The following is a 19967-nucleotide window of genomic DNA, read 5'->3' as shown; positions in this document are numbered from 1 at the left end:
TTCCAACCCTAAAAGATATCATGTCATGTTATTACACAATGATGTTTAGTTGTGATATTTCAGTAATTATTTTAATGTCGTAATTATTCAAAATATATATATATATATATATATATATATATATATATATATATATATATATATCTTTATATTTATCTATAATAAAATAGAATCTTAGCTTTTCCCCCAAAACTAGTTTTCCCTTCAAAATTGCAATCATTATTACATGGACCATGGTCCACACAGTTGTGTGGACCATAATATACTAAGAGTACATTATTTATGTACGTAAGGTAAATTTTTTTAAAGTACATTTTTAATATACTAAGGGTACATTATTTTATATAATGTACATTCAGTACAAAAATAATGTACCTTAAGTACAAAAATAATGTACTTTTAATATATTAAAAATGTACCTGATATTCATGGTCTACACAATTGTGTGGCAATCGTTATGCCATGGAACTGTGTTCACCATCCAAGGTGAACACGGTCCCAACGATAACGGTGCACCGTTATCTTTTTTTTTTTTTTTTTTTCTTGGTTAACTGCGCGATTTTTCTTCTTCATTTTCACATTTCGCGGTTTCACTTCCTCTTCGCGCAAGTTTTTTCAACATTCATAAATTATGAATGTGCAGGCATGGATTTATGAATGTGCAGTTATGAAATTATGAATTTTCTTTTATGAGATTATGAATTTTCTGTTATGAAATTATGAATTTTCTGTTATGAGATTATGAATTTTTTGTTATGAGATTATGAATTCTCTGTTATGAAATTATGAATTTTCTGTTATGAGATTCATAACAGAAAATTCATAATTTAATAAATGTTTTTCTATTATGCGATTATGAATTTTCTGTTATGAGATTATGAATGTACATTCATAATCTCATAACAGAAAATTCATAATCTGAACAAACGCGCGCCGTTAACAGCACATTAACTAAAAAAAAAAAATCATAAATACGACACCGTTTGGACCCGTGTTCACCATTCATGGCGAACACGTTTCCAGGGCATAATTTGTGATTGTGTGGACCATGGTCCATGCAATAATTTGCCCTCAAATTGTGAATGGACTTTGGGAAAATGGGATGCAGCAATGAGATAGGTTTGGCCCAGAAATTAAAAAAAAAAATGGAATTATATATTGGCCCAACATTTGTTATATTAAAACTTTTATTTTTTATTAAGTTAGTATATATATATATATATATATATATATATATATATATATATATATATATATATATATATATATATATATATATATATATATATATACACTCACTTTTTAATAGTTTGTAATTGTGATTAGTTTTTTTTAATAATTTACAAAGAAAGTTAGGTAAAGTAAAATCAAGTAGGTTAAAAATTTTCTCGTCTAAGTGAATGCATATTAATAGATTTGTAAATTATTATTATTTTTTGGTGTGTAAACCACGAGGTGGTCTGGGTCTTTCTCTGTCCGTTTAACTTTGTAAGATTATTATTGCAAATGAGATTAGCAATATGAATGCATTTATTGTCTTTAACATTTAAATATTACATTGTATAACTATACTTACATTTTTAGTAAAACTAATTCTGCTTTGTATCATCATAACATTACAACAATACTTATAAATTTTATATATATATATATATATATATATATATATATATATATATATATATATATATATATATATATATATATATATATATATATATATATAGGATCATACGAGAACATGTCTTTAGGTGAGAACGTTGATGGAGAATATACCCCGCGTTCAGGCTCCCCCGTACGCTCCGTGCTCCTATTTGGATCGGGTTAAACGGTTCGGGTCAAGGTCAAACCCGACTTGGGTTGACCTATATAAGGGCTTTTAACCCTTCATTTTAGGGGCTTCCCTTCCGGTCCACTAGCTCTAATCTCTCTCTAGACACTCTTTCCTCTCCCTTCTCTCTACAAGCATAGAAGAAGAACATTAATAAAAGGTGGTAGGGAATATCCCGACCGACATAAGCTCCACCACGACCGACTTGCCTTTGTCTTTCTCTTATGATCTTTGCAGGTGGCAGGTCGGGCTTTTTCCGTGGAGACCCCGGTCGGGAATGGCCGGGAGCTGCCCGAACGCTGATGTCAACCACCGAGCGGTAGCCCTTCGACGAAAGAGCTGGCACAAGGACGCGAAAGGACGCGTGGTGGCTCTTCATGGCGACAGACAGGGCACCCGGGAAGGTGACACGTGGTGGCTACGTGGAAGACATGCCGAGCGGCTGGAATCTTGTCCCCGGCATAGCGGCTATAAATGCCCACAGTAGCTACAGTGTAGAGGACTTTTGGACGATCGATAGGTTGTTGTTAGAGAATCCCGACCGCAGTCAGTCGGTACTCAGAGCAACCAAGTAGATTGTACTTAGGGCCTTTACCGTGATCAATAAAGATTTTACTTGCTTTAATTGGTCTCGGGATATTTTATATTGCTTACGTAGAATTAGCAGTATCATTTTGGCGCCGTCTGTGGGGACCCGTACGAGAAACCAACGTCTTGACGAGCACCCGATCACCATACCAACATGTATCCGTGGGCACACAACAACTTCGCCGACGACCAGGCGGATGCGGCGAGCTCCTCCGACCACTACGCTACCCAACAGCAGGGTCAGACGATGGACCTCAACCTCAACCTCTCACCACCGCATCCGTCAAATACGTACCCGGCCGCCCAGCAGCCGGTGAATTACATACAACCGGGATACCCACCACCCGGTCTGCCATACCAACAGCACCCGATGATGTATCCCGCCCAGTATCCGTACCCGGTCCCACCTCCACCATATGGGTATTGGCCAGGCCAACCGATGTGCTACACTTCCCCGGTTGGTTATCCACCATATACGCCTACCTATACAGCTCCAGCCGCCGCCCCTCCAGTACAACCGACCGCACAAGTAGAGCCGCAGCATCAGTCCACATCCCGGGCTCGACGCTCGGCTCATTCGCGGTTGGGGTCGGGGGGTGCTGATGCGATGGAGGCACCAGCTCAGGCCGTTCAACCGGAGGACCCTGAAGAAGTTGCCCGAGCGGTAGCTTTTGATCGTCTCCGACCGGAGATGCGCCAGCGTTTGGGACCCCAAGACCCGAATCGCGGGCAAGAGAACGTACAAATGCAGGAGGCTAGCCACGAGGCTTCATCCGCATATAGCGGGTCGAGATCTCACCGACGGCGACGCGCTCGGGATACAGCCCAAGCCGCTCAAGCCGCCGAGCTCAACGAAACCCGAGGGTTGCTCTACAACCTCCAGGCTGAAGTTGCGCAGCTCAGGAGTGCGTATCCTACAGCACCCCCGGCCGACCGATCGACCCTACACCAGACGCCTTTCACACCAGCGGTAATGGCTCAGCCCTACCCGCTCGACTTAAAGGTCTCGGGAGAGAAGAGTTACGACGGTCGGACAGATCCTGAGGCTCACGTGAATGATTTTTTCAGCAATATGATGCTGAAGGGCGTTTCAGACGCCGTGATGTGCAGGGCCTTCTACTCAACGCTCACCGGTCGGGCGGCAGAATGGTTCCGAACCCTGCAGCCGGGGTCAATCGACAAATTTGAGACCCTGGCGGTCAAGTTTGTACGGAAGTTCATTACTTCCAAAGTGGTGAGGAAGTCCTATATGTACCTCGAAAAGGCCAAGCAGCTCGAAGGGGAAAGCTTGACCGACTTCCTCATCAAGTGGAAGGCGGCGGTCGGGGAGGTCGAGCCCATGGATGATGCGACCGCCACTCACATGCTTCACATCTCCCTCCGGGCGGGGTATCTATACCAGGATTTTATCCTCCACCCCCCGACCACATATGAGGAGGCCCTCCGAAGGGTCACTGATTACGCCAACGCAGGTGAGGCGAATGCCGTCAAGCGCTCGCAGGAGGTCGGCTCTTCGTCTCGTAAACCGGCCAGCCGGGCAGAACATCGATCGGGAGATGACCATCCCCGATCCCGCACCAGGCCTGGGGAGTTTACGGCCTTGAACCGATCCGCGGCGGAGGCCATGCAGTACGCTCAGTCCTGCAATCTCATCAAACTCCCCCATCCCGATCGAGACGGCCCTGACAAGAGTAAGCACTGTGCTTACCATCGGTGCGCCGGGCATGACACCGAGGAGTGTACCCACTTGCGCCAATTATTGGAAGATTTGCTCAATTTGGGAAAATTGGACAAGTGTGTGGGAAAGAGGGAAGACAGCAAGAGAAATACCGATCGGAGGGATCACAGGCGATCTCATCACCGCTCTGATCGGTCGGGTCAGGACCGAAGGGACAATCGGAGGGACGACCGTCACGATGACCGGCGGGACCTAGACCCTCCGTCCGGTAGCCGCCCATCCGGCAAGCCCACCATCCATGTCATATTCGGCGGGCTGGAAGATACATCTCGATCGAGGACGAATTGTCCAGTCGCGATCGTAGACTCCCGGGGAACCGGGAAGAGACAGAAGATGGAACCCATAACCTTCACCCTTGAGGACCAACCTACCAGCAGTGATCACGGCATGGAGGCGCTCGTGGTCACGATCGATGTTAAGGGGACAGACGTCCAGAGGGTTATGGTTGACACGGGCAGCAGCGTGAACGTCCTATACTTGGATGTGTTTGAGAAGCTTGGCCTCGACAGGAAGGAGCTGACTCCCGTCGGTGTACCACTGTCAGGATTTACCAGGGCTCTTATCTACCCCGAGGGAAAAATAACGCTCCCGGTTGAGATCGGCACGCCTCCAAAGTCGATCCAAACGGAGCTGGAATTTGTTGTGGTCAACCTCCATTGCGTCCACAACATTATCTTGGGCCGACCCGCCATTATGAAGATCGGTGGGATAATTTCTATGCCTCACCTATGCATGAAATTCCCCACCCCCAACGGGGTCGGCGTGGTCCGTGGCGATGTCCAATCCGCCCGGAAGTGTTACACCCGAGCGGTTAATCGACGTGATTCCGGTCCATCTTCCCGGGTGAACACCATAGCCAAGGAGGAGGCTAAGGAACGGAAGGAGCAGCCTGAGCCTTCCGAAGAGATAGAAGAAGTTCCCCTGTCCAAGGGCCGCCCTGACAGAAAGATTAAGATTGGCCGAGCCCTCACTCCCGAGCTCCGAGCGGAAGTTCTGGCGGTGCTCCGGGAGTATGCAGATATCTTTGCATGGGGGCCTGAAGACATGCCCGGGATCGATCGGTCGGTCATTTGTCACAAATTGGCCGTCGATCCCGCAGCTAAGCCGGTCGTGCAAAAGACACGACACCTCTCCTCCGATCGCCGCGAGTTTGTAAGAGAAGAAGTCAAAAAGATGGCGGCGATCGAGCACATCCGTCCGGTGGTCTATCCTGAGTGGGTGGCAAATATTGTTCTTGTCCCGAAGCCCCCAGCATGGAGGATGTGCATCGATTTCACGGACCTCAACAAAGCCTGTCCGCTCGACCCGTATCCTCTACCGAGCATTCACCAGATGGTCGACGAGACGGCCGGGGCCAAGTTAATGAGCTTCATGGATGCCTTCAAGGGGTACCATCAGATCATGATGCACCATGAAGACGAGAGCAAGACAGCCTTCGTAACCCCGGACGGGCTGTATTGTTACCGAGTGATGCCGTTCGGTCTGCGGAACGCAGGAGCCACCTACCAGAGGATGGTCAATATGCTCTTCGCTGATCTGTTGGGCCGAACGATGGAAGCTTACATCGACGATATGTTGGTCAAGAGTCGGGACCGATCCGACCACACTCGGGACCTTCGGGAGTGCTTCCAGATCATGAGGAAGTACCAGTTGCGGCTGAACCCGACCAAGTGTACATTCGCGGTTCAGACCGGCAAATTCCTCGGCTATATGATGACCAAGAGAGGAATCGAGCCTAACCCGGCCAAAGTAAAAGCGATTCTGGACATGCAGCCGTCTTCCACCGTTCGGGAAGTTCAGCAATTGACCGGTCGGTTGGCAGCCCTCAGCCGGTTCCTCTCCAAGCTAGCCGAGCGCGCTTTACCTTTCTTTAAGGTGTTGCGGAAGGTTAACGGATTCGTCTGGGACGAAGAATGCCGAGTGGCTTTTGACGAGCTGAAGGAATATCTCATGTCACCAATCGTGCTCTCAAAGCCCGAGCTCGGGAAAGAGCTAGACGTGTACCTCGCCGTGTCCGATCGCGCAGTAAGCGCAGTGTTGTGCCGAACCGATCCGGAAGGGGTCCAGCGACCGGTGTATTATGTAAGCCACGCGCTACATGGTCCCGAGCTCCGGTACTCCCGGCTAGAGAAGGTCGTCTACGCCTTGTATATTGCCGCGAAGAAGTTGGCTCTCTACTTCCAAGGTCGAGCAATTCGCGTGTTGACCGATCAGCCGATCGGACCAGTCCTCCGCACCGCCTCTTCATCTGGTCGCCTAGTCAAGTGGGCGTTAATGTTGACCCAGTACGCGATCGAATACCGACCAAGACCGGCTATTAAAGGTCAAGCTCTTGCGGACTTCTTGGTTGAGTGCACCGCCCGGGATACCCGGCCTCCTGAGGTTGCGGATCCCGAGGCTGAGTGGTGGTCGTTGGCTACTGACGGGTCAAGTAGCAAAAGAGGAGCAGGGGGAGGAGTAGTAGTCACGAGCCCAAAAGGATTCAAAGTCTATTTTGCTCTCATGTATCAGTTCCACACGACCAACAACGAAGCCGAGTATGAGGCATTTGTAAATGGCTTGCAATGCGCTCGGGACTTGGGGGCTGAATACATCCGAGCCCAAACAGATTCTGCGCTCGTGGTCGGGCAAGTTCTCGGCGACTATGAAGTTAATGGTGAGCGTTTGCAGTTGTATCGAGACCTTGCCATGGAAAAGCTCGCTCAGTTCCGGGGGTATACCGTCCGACACATACCCCGGTTGGATAACGCCGATGCGGATATCTTATCTAAACTGGCCCAAGACGCCCCGGAACACATGTCGAAGATAGCTCGGATCTTGGTGATCCCCAAACACAGTATCCATCGCCTGCCGGTCAATCCAATCCAACCGGTGGAGGACAGCTGGATCACCGATCTAAAGGGATACCTCGAGCACGGTCGACTCCCAGACGACCCACAGCGTGCTCGAAAAGCCAAGCTGAGAGCCCCGAGGTTCCAAGTCTTGCATGGTCGTCTTTATCGGTGATCGTATGGAGGCCCTCTTATGCGTTGCTTGACCGCGTTCGAGGCCGAGTTAGTCATGAAGGAGCTGCACTCGGGAATCTGCTCCTCGCATCAGGGAGGTCGATCCCTGGCCCGTCGTATCATGTTGATCGGGTATTATTGGCCGTCCCTCCAGCTAGACTGTGAAAAGTTAGCTCGGGAATGTGAGACGTGCCAACTGTACGCCCGGATGCCTGGACGACCGGCAACGTTCTACCAGCCAGTCACAACCGCAATTCCTTTCGCCAGGTGGGGGGTAGATATCTTGGGCCCCTTCCCTCAGCTTTCCGGTCGGAGAAAGTTCGTGATCGTCGCCATAGATTACTTCTCCAAGTGGATAGAAGCCGAGCCCTTAGCCACGATCACATCTCAGCAGTGTGCTCGCTTCCTGTGGCGCAATGTCATTTCCCGTTTTGGCGCACCCGTGCATCTCATTAGCGACAACGGTCGCCAGTTTGTGAGCCAGTACTTCCAGAATTTCTTGGCCACGATTGGGACGACTCACATCCGGTCGTCGGTCGCTTACCCACAGGGAAATGGACAAGTGGAGAATGCTAACCGGACGATATTGGAAGGTCTGAAAAAGAAGTTACACTCGGCCGGTCGTAGTTGGGCCGATGAGTTGCCATATGTCTTATGGACTTATCGGACGACCCCGAGGGAAGCTACTTTGGAGACCCCTTTCGCCTTGGTTTATGGAGCAGAAGCCCGACTCCCGATCGAGGCTTGGATCCCGACCAACCGAGAGAGAACCTACAACGCCGAGGAAAATGAACATGCCATGGCGGTGGATCTCGATGGGGTCGAGGAAAAAAGAGAGCTAGCCGCTCGACGCATGGCCGAGTATCAGAAGCGCGTCAAGAGTTCTAAAGATGTTCGGGTCAACCCTCGTTATTTTCAAGTCGGAGACTACGTTCTACGACGAAGGGAGGCCAGTCAACCTCTAGAGGGCGGAAAGTTAGCTCAGAACTGGGAGGGGCCATATATCATCAGTGCAATCATACGGCCGGGTACATACCGACTAGAGACAACGACTGGTCGGCTAGTCGAGGGGACTTGGAATTCCGAGCACCTCGTTCTTTTTAGGCATTAGCCTATTTTTTGTATTTTTAGACGAAGTGGGGGCTTGACCTGCGAGTTAGTCCCGGTCGTCATTTCTATGTAAAGTTTAATGTATATACGATCGATGATTGCTCGACCGTTTGTATGCGGCGGCCCGATCGGTTATTTTCTTTCACCTTCGTTACATGCAGATCAGTTCAACATTCATCAACCGGGCGAAATCTATCGACCGGTCAAAACGCGCTCCACATTGGCGGACACTTAAGTCACGCCGCTGATCGGGGAAGCCAGGAGTTCTCAGCATTATTCCCCGATCCGTCTAACTTCTGTCCACTATCGCACCCACTCGTGCCTCGAGCGCACAATAGTGTGGGGGCTGGGATAAGGAAGTATTTGCAGGCTCGCCGCTCGGTTACATTCTGACCGTAGAGCCTTGTGTTCAAAAATTTTTCGACAAAGGCCCGGAGATCGGGTAAACCCGATCGGTTGGCCAGATTTGATGTCGAAATATCGAACGCACGACCAGGCCATAAGGTCGTAGGTCGGGCGTTGAGCGGATCGAGTATTACGAGACCGGGTCTAAAGGCCAGGTGGTCGAGTGATTATGATCAGTGTGTGCAAATTGAAAGCAAGGAAACAAGAAGACGAGCGATGCAAGAGAGCAAAAAACAAATTTTATTAATAAACAAAAGCTGCCCGGTACAATTCGGGACCGGGCTCCCGATCAATGCTCTTTACAAAAGGGACAGGAGACAGCCTAGCCTATTTTTTCGCCTCCCGAGCTTCAACAGCCGCCCCCTTCCCGCTTGAGGTGACCGCCGTTGATGCCCCGGCTTCAGACGCCTTGGCTTTTGGGGCGAAGGGAGAGGGACCGGGATCGGCTAGGTCTGGGGGTAGTACCGAGAGGACCAGCTGAAGGTCTTCCCCGTCTAGGGCCTGCTCCAACCGGGAACGGACTCGTTCGAGCATCTTCCTTTTCCCGGCCGTAAAGCCCCAGCGACCGAATGAGACGATCAGCTCTTCCCCGATCTCTGTTCCCCGGGCTGCTGTAAGGAAGGCCGAGCCCGAGTCCTTGTCTTTGAAGGCTGCCCGCGCCAGCTCGCTCGGATTCTCAAGCTGAGCCTTCAGCTCCTTGGCCTCTCCAATCGCCCGACTGGCGACCTTCTCGGCGAGGACCCGCTCCTCGTCGCCCTTCTTCAGGGCCTTTTGCGCCTTCTCCAGCTCGGCCTGGAGCTCCTTGATCTCCTTCAGACGACGAGCGGCCGTCTTCTTATGATGATCAGCTTCCTCGGCCAGCATAGCCTGACCTTGAAGGAGTTGGGTCGCCCGGGAGATCTGCAGTACAAAAGGATATCCAGGGTTAGCCCGATCAAAGTACATTAGCAAGAAAGCTGTTAGTTGAGGAAAGCTCACCTCAGCCAGGTCGTGGCCGATCCGTTCAGCCACCTGGGTCGGGGTCATCTTCCCCAGATCCACTCGGGCTGGCGCGGTGTTGCCGATCCGTGCCAGCACGGACGTAGACTCCCTCTCTCGCCCGACCGAAGGGCTCGGGCTGTGTTGGTCACGGCGGCGCTTCAAGCTGCCCACCTCGGTCGCACCCTGGTCGGCGACCTTCTCCTTGCCCCGGGCGACCTCTACCCGGGCAACCAGGACGTCAGGCTGCTCAACGACGAAGCCCTCGCCCGTCGTCACGGTCGAGGCGCTCAGGGGTCGGGCAGTGGGAATCTCCTTTTCCCCGGCCGCTTTGGTCTTGGCCTTCTTCTTCCCGCCGAGGGAGATCTTGGCGGGCGGGGGAAGGGCGGCGTCTTCATCACCAAATTCTGCCATGGCTGCAATAAAAAGAGCTAAGTTAGTTTGATCAAGAAATGAAGCTAGGTCGGGAGGAACAGCTCGAGCTAAACCTTTCTTCTTCCGTTTCGACGGCTTGGCGACCGTCACGCCCATCGGTACGGGAAGGTACTTCTCCTTTAGCTCGTACGTGGGGGGCGGGAGCTTGGCGGCTGCGAGACTCTCGGCTGTCCGGAAGATGGAGTACTCGTGTATTTCACTCGAGATCCGAGTGACCGTCTCCTTGAGCGCTTGAGTCGCGGCCGGCACCACTTGCTTTCTGAAGTGGCTGCTCCAAGTGCGATCGACCGGGAGGATCCAGGGGTCGTATTTGATGGAGAAAATTCTGTTCTTCCACCCCTTGTTGTTCCCGGGCAGGCCTTTGATGGAGCACATATCTGCTCGGGATTGCAGCATCAGGAACCCACCCCCGTAGCGGCCCGGGAGAACCTTGATCTGGTAGATGAAGTTGAACAACTCCATCGTGCACTCGGCCTCGTGCCGAGTGCATATCTGCGGGAAGCAGGCGAGGATCCGATGTGCGTTCGGGCAGATTTGAGTCGGAACGACCCGGTAATACGCTAGAAAGGCCGTCAAGAGGGCCGGGAAGGGAATGGCAATCGGGGCCATTAGGGAGTCGTAATGCATCCCGATCCACTTGCCCCGATGCCTGTCAATCACGTTCCCTAGTTGCCGGCTCGTGTCGAATTCTACCCGACCCTGGAGTATTTCAGCAATCCGAGCCGCTTCGCCTTTGGTCAGCAGGCTCATTTCTTGCTCGACACTCTCGCTGTTCAAGAATTCGAGCTCGACGGCTGGTGTGGCCGGCCCGGCCGGGTCTTCTTCGGTCTGCTCGGGGGTATTTTCTCGATCACCCCCTCGAGGAGCAGCTTCCGGGTGGTCCCCAACCACCCGGGTAGGCGTTTCCCTAACGCCCTCAGTCGGAGAACCCCGCCCGCTTGACGTGGTTCTCTCTTCCTCTTCTTCGCTGGAGCTCCCCGATCCGCTGGAGCTAGAGCTCGATGTCCCGGAGGAGCTTGAGGCGCTGTTATGCTCGACAGCTCGATCGGGGGCTGGCGTTGCTCGGGGGCTGGCTTCGGGAGTGTAGGACATAATGTCCACTTCCTCGTCGCTGATACGCTCGACCTCCTCATCGTAATCCGCGATCGAGGCGTTTTGACTGTCCGAGTCCGTCATTTCGATCTACCTAACGGTCGGTCGGGGTTAGTAAAGGACTTGAGTCGTCCGGGACAGTTAGTTGACCTAGCAGTTCTACCTATAGTTGAAAGCGTGAAGTAAAGAGAAGGAGGGAGAGCTTACCGGATGAAGGAACTTTGCGAGGGAAAGCTTGAAGTTTGTTGCTCGATCGCCTTGCTGGGATGCTCTGCTCGGGATTCTTAGAGGATACCGACTGAAGCAAAAGAGTGAGGAAAGTTCAAATGAGGGCCTCAAGGGCTTATTTATAGGAGGGCATTTAGGCGGGAAATGGGCCAACTTGCCTGACACGACCCGCGCTGAATCCGAGGCGACGGATGGGATCGCCGAGGCCGGCAGAGGCCGACACGTGGCGTAGGAGGGAATGACAGCTGGCCGGTCGATCTAATGCCTGACGGTTGGGCTTCTTCATCCCGTCCCGTTTTTTCCCGACTGATCAAAAAGGCCCGGGCTGGGGGGCTTTTGGTAGGGAATATCCCGACCGACATAAGCTCCACCACGACCGACTTGCCTTTGTCTTTCTCTTATGATCTTTGCAGGTGGCAGGTCGGGCTTTTTCCGTGGAGACCCCGGTCGGGAATGGCCGGGAGCTGCCCGAACGCTGATGTCAACCACCGAGCGGTAGCCCTTCGACGAAAGAGCTGGCACAAGGACGCGAAAGGACGCGTGGCGGCTCTTCATGGCGACAGACAGGGCACCCGGGAAGGTGACACGTGGTGGCTACGTGGAAGACATGCCGAGCGGCTGGAATCTTGTCCCCGGCATAGCGGCTATAAATGCCCACAGTAGCTACAGTGTAGAGGACTTTTGGACGATCGATAGGTTGTTGTTAGAGAATCCCGACCGCAGTCAGTCGGTACTCAGAGCAACCAAGTAGATTGTACTTAGGGCCTTTACCGTGATCAATAAAGATTTTACTTGCTTTAATTGGTCTCGGGATATTTTATATTGCTTACGTAGAATTAGCAGTATCAAAAGGATCTTTGAGCTTATATACATTTTTCATATATACAATATACTCTCTCTATATACACATCCTACGTACACGGGTATTAACCGTATCATTTTGGCGCCGTCTGTGGGGACCGCGACGACAAGCTATGTATACGGTCCTATCATCAAACAAAAAGCTACTAAAAAATTCAGAAAATGAAGAGGGATTCGAACCCAGGTGCTGAGATTACCAAACCAACACCCCAACTACTAGACCACTCCAATTGTTGTTTTATCTCTCGCATTTCTCACAAATCAAAGGGTCTGAGGAAGACCGGAGGCAAAAAGAGATGCCATCCACCATCCGTAACCAATTCCAGTGGCTCTTTATCAGCTTCTCCATCGGCCACATCGCAGGAGAAGTCAGTGGAAGGAAGGAAGAAGTGTTCGGATTATATAAAAAAACCAGCAAGAACAATGAAGCCTCAGTTTTAGCAAGCTACTCTATCCTCCCAAACCAGTCCGCATTTTCCCTTACTCTGCGTTATTGACACTCAAAGGGTCTGAAGAAGACCACAGAGAAAGGATTCAGCTAGCAGTAGAAGGAAGACATTCACCCCACCATCACTCCATTCATCGAGGCAAGCTGCCTGCATGTATGGCTTCAGGGATCAATGACCGAAATGTGTGGTCAACAGCCGTTATTTCTCAAAATGTGTAGCATTTTTTTTTTGACAATAATGTGTAAAACTCCTTTGGGAGTTGCGTTTTTTGTTGTGTCCCGGCCGTATTTTTTTTCCTGTATTTACGTAAAACGCAACTGGTAGTTGCGTTTACGTATTCGTATACCTAAAACGCATTACCTTAATGCCTTTTCTAGGGGATACGGTATAGTTGAAAACGCAACTTACTTTTGCGTTTTACGTATTATACCGAAAACGCAAAAGTAAGTTGCGTTTCTGGGTTATTTTGTACGGGCGCTTTCCGGCGACTGCGAAAACCACAAAACGCAATTAGCACATGCGTTTTTGGTTTGAATATGACGAGAAAAAAGAAGGAGGCGGAGAAGATAAAGGCGGTGGCGCACGTCCCGCCGCCGTTGCTTGAGAAGCTCAACTCCATTGATGAAGCTCCTCGCTCCTGGGATGAGGTCAGCAAGGCCTTAGAAGACCTCAAGCCCACGTTAAACACCACTAGGCTTCCGCCAGCGGTTCAGAACACCAAAGACGCCGTTACTCCGCCACCAGCGACGGCGGAAAAAAAGCCCTCGCCGCCGAAGCCGAAGAAGAGCTCTTCGTTTCATACTGTGTCCGGCTTTGTAATCCCCCATCTACAGTTCTCTGTCAAATCTCATCTTGAAGGCCGGGGTTCTGTATTTATTTATATATATAAATATATATTTTTTTTATTTACAAAATGTAACAGAAGTGTGTAGTCTATGTGAAAGATCTAATGAAAACACTAGCAAAGAAATAGGTTGAGTTTGGAATGAACTCTCTTCTCCGCTTAAATACTGAAAGCTCTCTCTAACAACGACTCACTCTGATCGTTTTCCGATCGCCTTTGGTGGTATACGTATTTTAAATTATTATGCGTAAAACGCATCTCCCAAATGCGTTTTAACGTATTCCATATGTCACATGAAAACGCATTTGGCAGATGCGTTTAACGTATACAATACGAAAAACGCAAGTCGCCTTTGCGTTTTACGTAAATAATGAAAAAAAAATACACCCGGGACAACTCCAAAAACGCAAGTGGTAACTGAGTTTTACATATTTCTGTCAAAAAAAAGTCAGCACACATTTTTTGAATTTCTCTTGCCCCTCTACAAATTTCGGTCATTGATCCGTGTCCTGTTCGTGTCAACAAGCTCCACCACTCGGCTGCTATGCCTCTGCCTCCCGCCGACGTGCACCACCAGGTATCCTCGGCATCTCCGCTTCCTGTTGCCGTTGCCGGTTATTGCTACCCAGAAAGCGCATCGCGACGGAGCTGTAGTGACTGCAGCTCTTCACTACTCGTTTCTTGGTGCTGAAAAGTGCCAAGGTTTCGCTCTCATTGGCTGCATATGGAGGTGGAGAAGAAAATAAAATACAATTTTATTGTTGCATGCAAGCCCATTGGTGGGGGTGATGGTGGAAAGTGAAAAAGGCTAAGAAAATAAAATAAAAATTAGATAGTGTTGCATGCAACGTGGTTGGCCAGAGATGGCGGTGGAGTTTTTTGTGAAAAAAAAAAATCGAAGCAAATAAAGTAGGAAATAAAAACGATGGCCGTCTAAAAAACGATCGAAGAGCTCTGCAACAATCGTTCTCGGGTCAACCGGAATTGACCCCCACCGACGAGTCAACCGGAATTTACTCCAACACCGGTTATGCGAACTCCCAAGCAAGCAACGGCAGTCCCGGGGCTATGAGCTAGAGTCTAACTCCGAACGGCATCCTACAAGTTGAGCATATATACCATAGTCGCAAATTTTCCCGATCACCGGTTTCCCGAACGGCCTCCCCGAGCTCTCAGAACTGATGTCCGATAGTCAGCACTGCCGCCTACAAGCTGAGCGTATATACCATAGTCGCAAATTTTCCCGATCACCGGTTTCTCATTGTTCAAAGTTTCCCGGCTGTTTACCCGACTTCGCCGGCTGGTCCCATTGTTTTCGTTGTTGATGGCATGACACCCAGAGGTCAAGTATAATGCATCCATGTTTAAAGGCCTGACAGACCTTCCACTATTTGAAGTAAACCGAGCAGCAACGGTTTTTAGTTGCCCGAGCTCCCCATCATCAACCGGACATTTTCTCGCCGATCGACATCACCAGGCAGGCGGGTCATTAAGTTGGTAGATCCGTCTTATTGACCGATCAACTCTCTGAGCAGTTATAGAAGATGCATGAACGTCTCGCTCAATCGACCGGAACAACACCGGCCACAATTATCCTCCTGACCTTCGCCAAGCGAACAATATAATTAATGAAGTTAATGAAGAACCGAGCTGCCACCTTGGATCCACAAGCAATGCCGAACATGATCCCTATCACATCGATCATCATGGGAAGGCAGATGTATTCTAAGTCTGATCGATCACAACCCTCCGTTTAAAAGAACCCGAGTTGCCATCACAAAACTCGGGTTGACCGACCGCTACAATCGGTACAGACCGGTACGACCGGTACAGAAGGAGCTGTCAATCTCAAGTGTTCCCGATCGGTTCAACCTCGGATGGTCCGGAACAAGTGGAACCCCAAACATATTCCTGACCGCCAAAAAATATACAAGCCATGCAGATTGACCGACCACCATTTCCCGTGTGTCGCACAAACCCACGAGCATGTTGTTTGAATTTTGAGTTGTAAATTATGAATGTAAATGTAGACGTGCAAGCTGTAAGTCCGTTAGTCGCAGTTTGTATTAAGAGTAGCCGTAGTAAATGTGTGTGTATAAGTATACCGACCTCGGCTCCGATCACACAAATAGCAGCAGAGTCGCTCGCTGGAGTTATGCTCGCTCTCTGTTAATCACCTCCCTGAGCTGCGAGAAGCCAGCACATCGCTACGTTATGCATATTTGAAATGATCGCTGGGTGATCGTCAACATCATGCAACTTTGTGTTCTCTACTGATTGAAGAAGAACCGCTTGATCAGCAACGACCATCCGAGCGCAATTTTGTCTCTAACGACTGGTTGAATTAAACGAGATCCCTGAAGCTCTACATCTAATATGCCTTTGCATGAGTGGATATATCATTATGCCGGCAACTTCATCAGGCGAACCAACCCACCTCAACGATCCTCCGACCGTCACTGATCGGACAGTCAGTATATGGTTTCCCAACAAATGCGAGATGTGGTTTCGTTGCTTCAGCGCCATCTCCTAACCGATCGATCTCAGCTCGATCCCAATCGCACCCACCCATCTTCCGGGAATAGGTGATCAGACTGGAGTCCGACCTCCCGACTTCCTTTGAGCGGATAGCAAGGATCAAACTCATTACCGATCCTGCAAAAATAAACGACCGGAGAACCACCTCTGAACTCGTTATCAACAGACCATGTAAAAAGTCCGATTACATCGACTGCAGTGGTCTATCCCGAGCCTCGCGTAGTTCCCCGAGTCAATGACCAGCGGTTCGCCGATTAATCACGCCTGAGAACAGCCAGTAGTCGGTAAGAAGCTGAGTCAGTTCATAACATCATGATCTGAGCGTCCAATGACTGTCATAATAACTTAAAATGGCGGCCTCCTGGACAGTGACCGATCGCTACCTCGAACAAACATCACCACAGAGCAAGTTATACAAAGTTTCCAAATCTCTTATCGTGAACTTTCACGACCTTGTGGAGATTCTGGTATGAAGGCAAGACAGAACTCTAGACCATATCTGATCGTATCCTTCTGCATCACTGTGTACCCGTTGGTGTCTGACCTTCGAGCTGATGATTGAGTGAATTTTATCTAGTTCATCACCGATTACTTACCCAGCATCACCAAGCAGAAGTCTTCGATGATTGAACGACAAGGTCTGACCACAGGATCCGATACGGTTGGTCAGCCGTTCAAATCGGAGACGAAACCGAACCTCCTGACGTTATTGTGCGAAAGTAAAGTTCGAGTCCGGGCACTGTCTGTGATCGCTAGCTGTACCATTTCCCGAGCAGGTTTTTAACAGAGCAAACACACGACACGACCTCATCCCGCTGCGGTGCCGGTCGACTACACTAGTTTCAGTTTTGGTCGAGTTCCCGAGCATGACCGGCCATCCGATCGCCGGATCTTGCTGATCGAGCAGCACGGACCTGGGTTGTATTGTGTTCTTCGCTCTCTCTTCCGGCCATATAAATTATGTTGGCAGCATATTAATCAGCTGGCTTTAAAGGTCCGCTTGGACACTAGTAGTCGGTCATATCACACACGCCAAGTCAACCATTGTGGTAGCATCTCCATCAGTGCAGGTCGTTCTTCCGGAGAACATGCATCGACGACGACAGCTGTGGCCATTCCTTTGGGTTGCCCGATGCATTCGAAGCTACCGAACCTTTGAACTGACGACTGGCAAAACGCACAAACAAGCAGCTCCTTAAAATCTTTAGAGCTCCAAGTCTTCAGAGGGTGTAACTCTTTAATCCTTTTTTAAAATTGTAAACCATAATAGTAGTTTTGTATTGTACAAATTCTATAGGCCCGTACGTAGAAAGTTGTATTAGATTATGAGTCGTATAGGCCATAGCTTTATACTTAGAAAAATTGTAATAAGTCCCGTTAGGTTGGTATTTCCACCATCGGCACCATAAGCTCGGTACAGTCGGTCACGCTACCTCCGGCTTACGACCGCAAAGTCGCTTAAACTTGTACCGACCGCAAAGTCGCTTAAACTTGTACCGACCGCAAAGTCGCTTAAACTTGTAACGACCACAATGTCGCTTAAACTTTCGGCCTTTGTTGCCCAAACGACCACAATTTCGCTTAAACTTACGGCCTTTGTTGCCCAAACGACCACAATGTCGCTTAAACTTACGGCCTTTGTTGCCCGAACGACCACAACGTCGTCTTCTTCGTTTAGTCCGACCGGCAATTGACCGACCGTCATAGCCGCTCGGACTCGGGGGGCGATACACGCGTTCTTTCGCGTTCCCCCCTTTTTCCTCTTTTAGTCCGACCAGCAATTGACAGACCTGTCATAGCCGCTCGGACTCTGGGGGCTAAACACGCGTTCTTTCGCGTTCCCCCCTTTCCTCTTTTAGTCCGACCGGCAATTGACCGACCTGTCATAGCCGCTCGGACTCTGGGGGCTAAACACGCGTTCTTTCGCGTTCCCCCTTTCCTCTTTTAGTCCGACCGGCAATTGACCGACCTGTCATAGCCGCTCGGACTCTGGGGGCTAAACACGCGTTCCTTCGCGTTCCCCCCTTTCCTCTTTTAGTTCGACCGGCAATTGACCGACCTGTCATAGCCGCTCGGACTCTGGGGGCTAAACACACGTTCCTTCGCGTTCCCCCCTTTCCCCTTTTAGTTCGACCGGCAATTGACCGACCTGTCATAGCCGCTCGGACTCTGGGGGCTAAACACGCGTTCTTTCGCGTTTCCCCCTTTCCTCTTTTAGTCCGACCGGCAATTGACCGACCGTCATAGCCGCTCGGACTCAGGGGGCTAAACACGCGTTTCCCTTTGCTTAGTCCGACCGGCATTTGACCGACCGTCATAGCCGCTCGGACTCTGGGGGCTATACGCAGCCTCGGGGGGCTAGACACGCGTTTCTTTCGCGTTTCCCTCCACCTAGTCCGACCGGCAATTGATCGACCGTCATAGCCGCCCGGACTCGGGGGGCCATACACGCGTTTCTTTCGCGTTTCCCTCCACCTAGTCCGACCGGCAATTGACCGACCGTCATAGCCGCCCGGACTCGGGGGGCCGTACACGCGTTGTTTCCTTCGAGTTGTTTTTCTAAAGGAATCATCTTTCACCCAGTCCGACCGGGGTTAGGTTGGCATAGCCACCACTGGCGCTCTACGCCTGGTTGGCATCATTGCCACCACCGGCGCTCTACGCCCGGTTAGGTTAGCATAGCCACCACCGGCGCTTTACGCCCGGTTAGGTCGTCATAGCCACCACCGGCGCTTTAAGTCCGGTCCGGTCGGCATATTTGCCTCCGCCGGCGATCTACGCCCGGTTAGGTTGGCAGAGCCACCACCGCCGCTCTACGACCGGTTGGCATCGTTGCCACCGCCAGCGCTCTACGCCCGGTTTGGTTGGCATAGCCACCACCGGCGCTCTACGCCCGGTTAGGTCGGCATAGCCGCCACCGGCGCTTTATGTCCGGTCCGGTCGGCATCATTGCCACCGCCGGCGCTCTACGCCCGGTTAGGTTGGCATAGCCACCACCGGCGCTCTACGCCCGGTCGGTCGGGTCAGGTCATTTACCGATCGCGATTAAAGTTCCAAAGCAAACTCGGAAAACTATCTTATGTTGACGATTCTGGCAACTAAGGGAGTGAAGGGCTACACTGGTAGTAGCTCGTCACACTCCCGCGTAGATCGACCTTCCCGGTCTACTAGTATTAAGTCATAGAAAGTTTGATCCCCAAATCGCAAATAAATCCGACCTCCCGGTCGTACCTAGAAACCCGGTCGGCAGACCGGTAAAGTAGACTTCTAGATCGCAGCTAACCCGATCTCCAAATCTTAGCTAGATTCCTGGTCGTTCGTCCGGTAAAGGTCCGACCTCTCGAATCATGTTGCAAAACCGACCCCTAGTGTGACACCCCAAAATCCACATTCAATCCATGGATTAATTGAGTAATTAATCCTATTTTATTTGAGGAATTAATTCCTAAAATCCTGATTTTTAATACTCAAGGACTAGAATTTGACTAGTCAACCTTTAAGTTGTGTTGTACCTTGTGCTTTGAGGGGAATTCCCTTGTTCCTTACACTTTCTAAGGGTTAGTAAGGGTATTCTTGTCTTTTCACCAAGAGTTAGTATTGTAACCTAACCTAGAAGACTTCTTCATTTCATTCCCTACAATTCTTAGAAAATAGTTCTACCTTCTCTCTAGAAAAGAAGTGTAGCTTATTCTCCAAGCCAAGTTGAGACCCTTGTCAAGATCCCAAGATTTGATTCCAAGATTCAACCTTTCACCTATTTGGGCATCTAGGAGGGTAAGATCTAAGTTCATCTTGTGTTTTTGGTTCCATCTTAGTTGTCTTTTTCTTAAAGGTAGGATCTTTATGATCTTTTGGTTTAATCTTG

Source organism: Ipomoea nil, unplaced genomic scaffold (assembly GCF_001879475.1).
Source record: "Ipomoea nil cultivar Tokyo-kokei standard unplaced genomic scaffold, Asagao_1.1 scaffold0642, whole genome shotgun sequence".
Lineage (NCBI taxonomy): Eukaryota > Viridiplantae > Streptophyta > Magnoliopsida > Solanales > Convolvulaceae > Ipomoea > Ipomoea nil.
Note: the sequence above shows the minus strand (reverse complement) of the source record.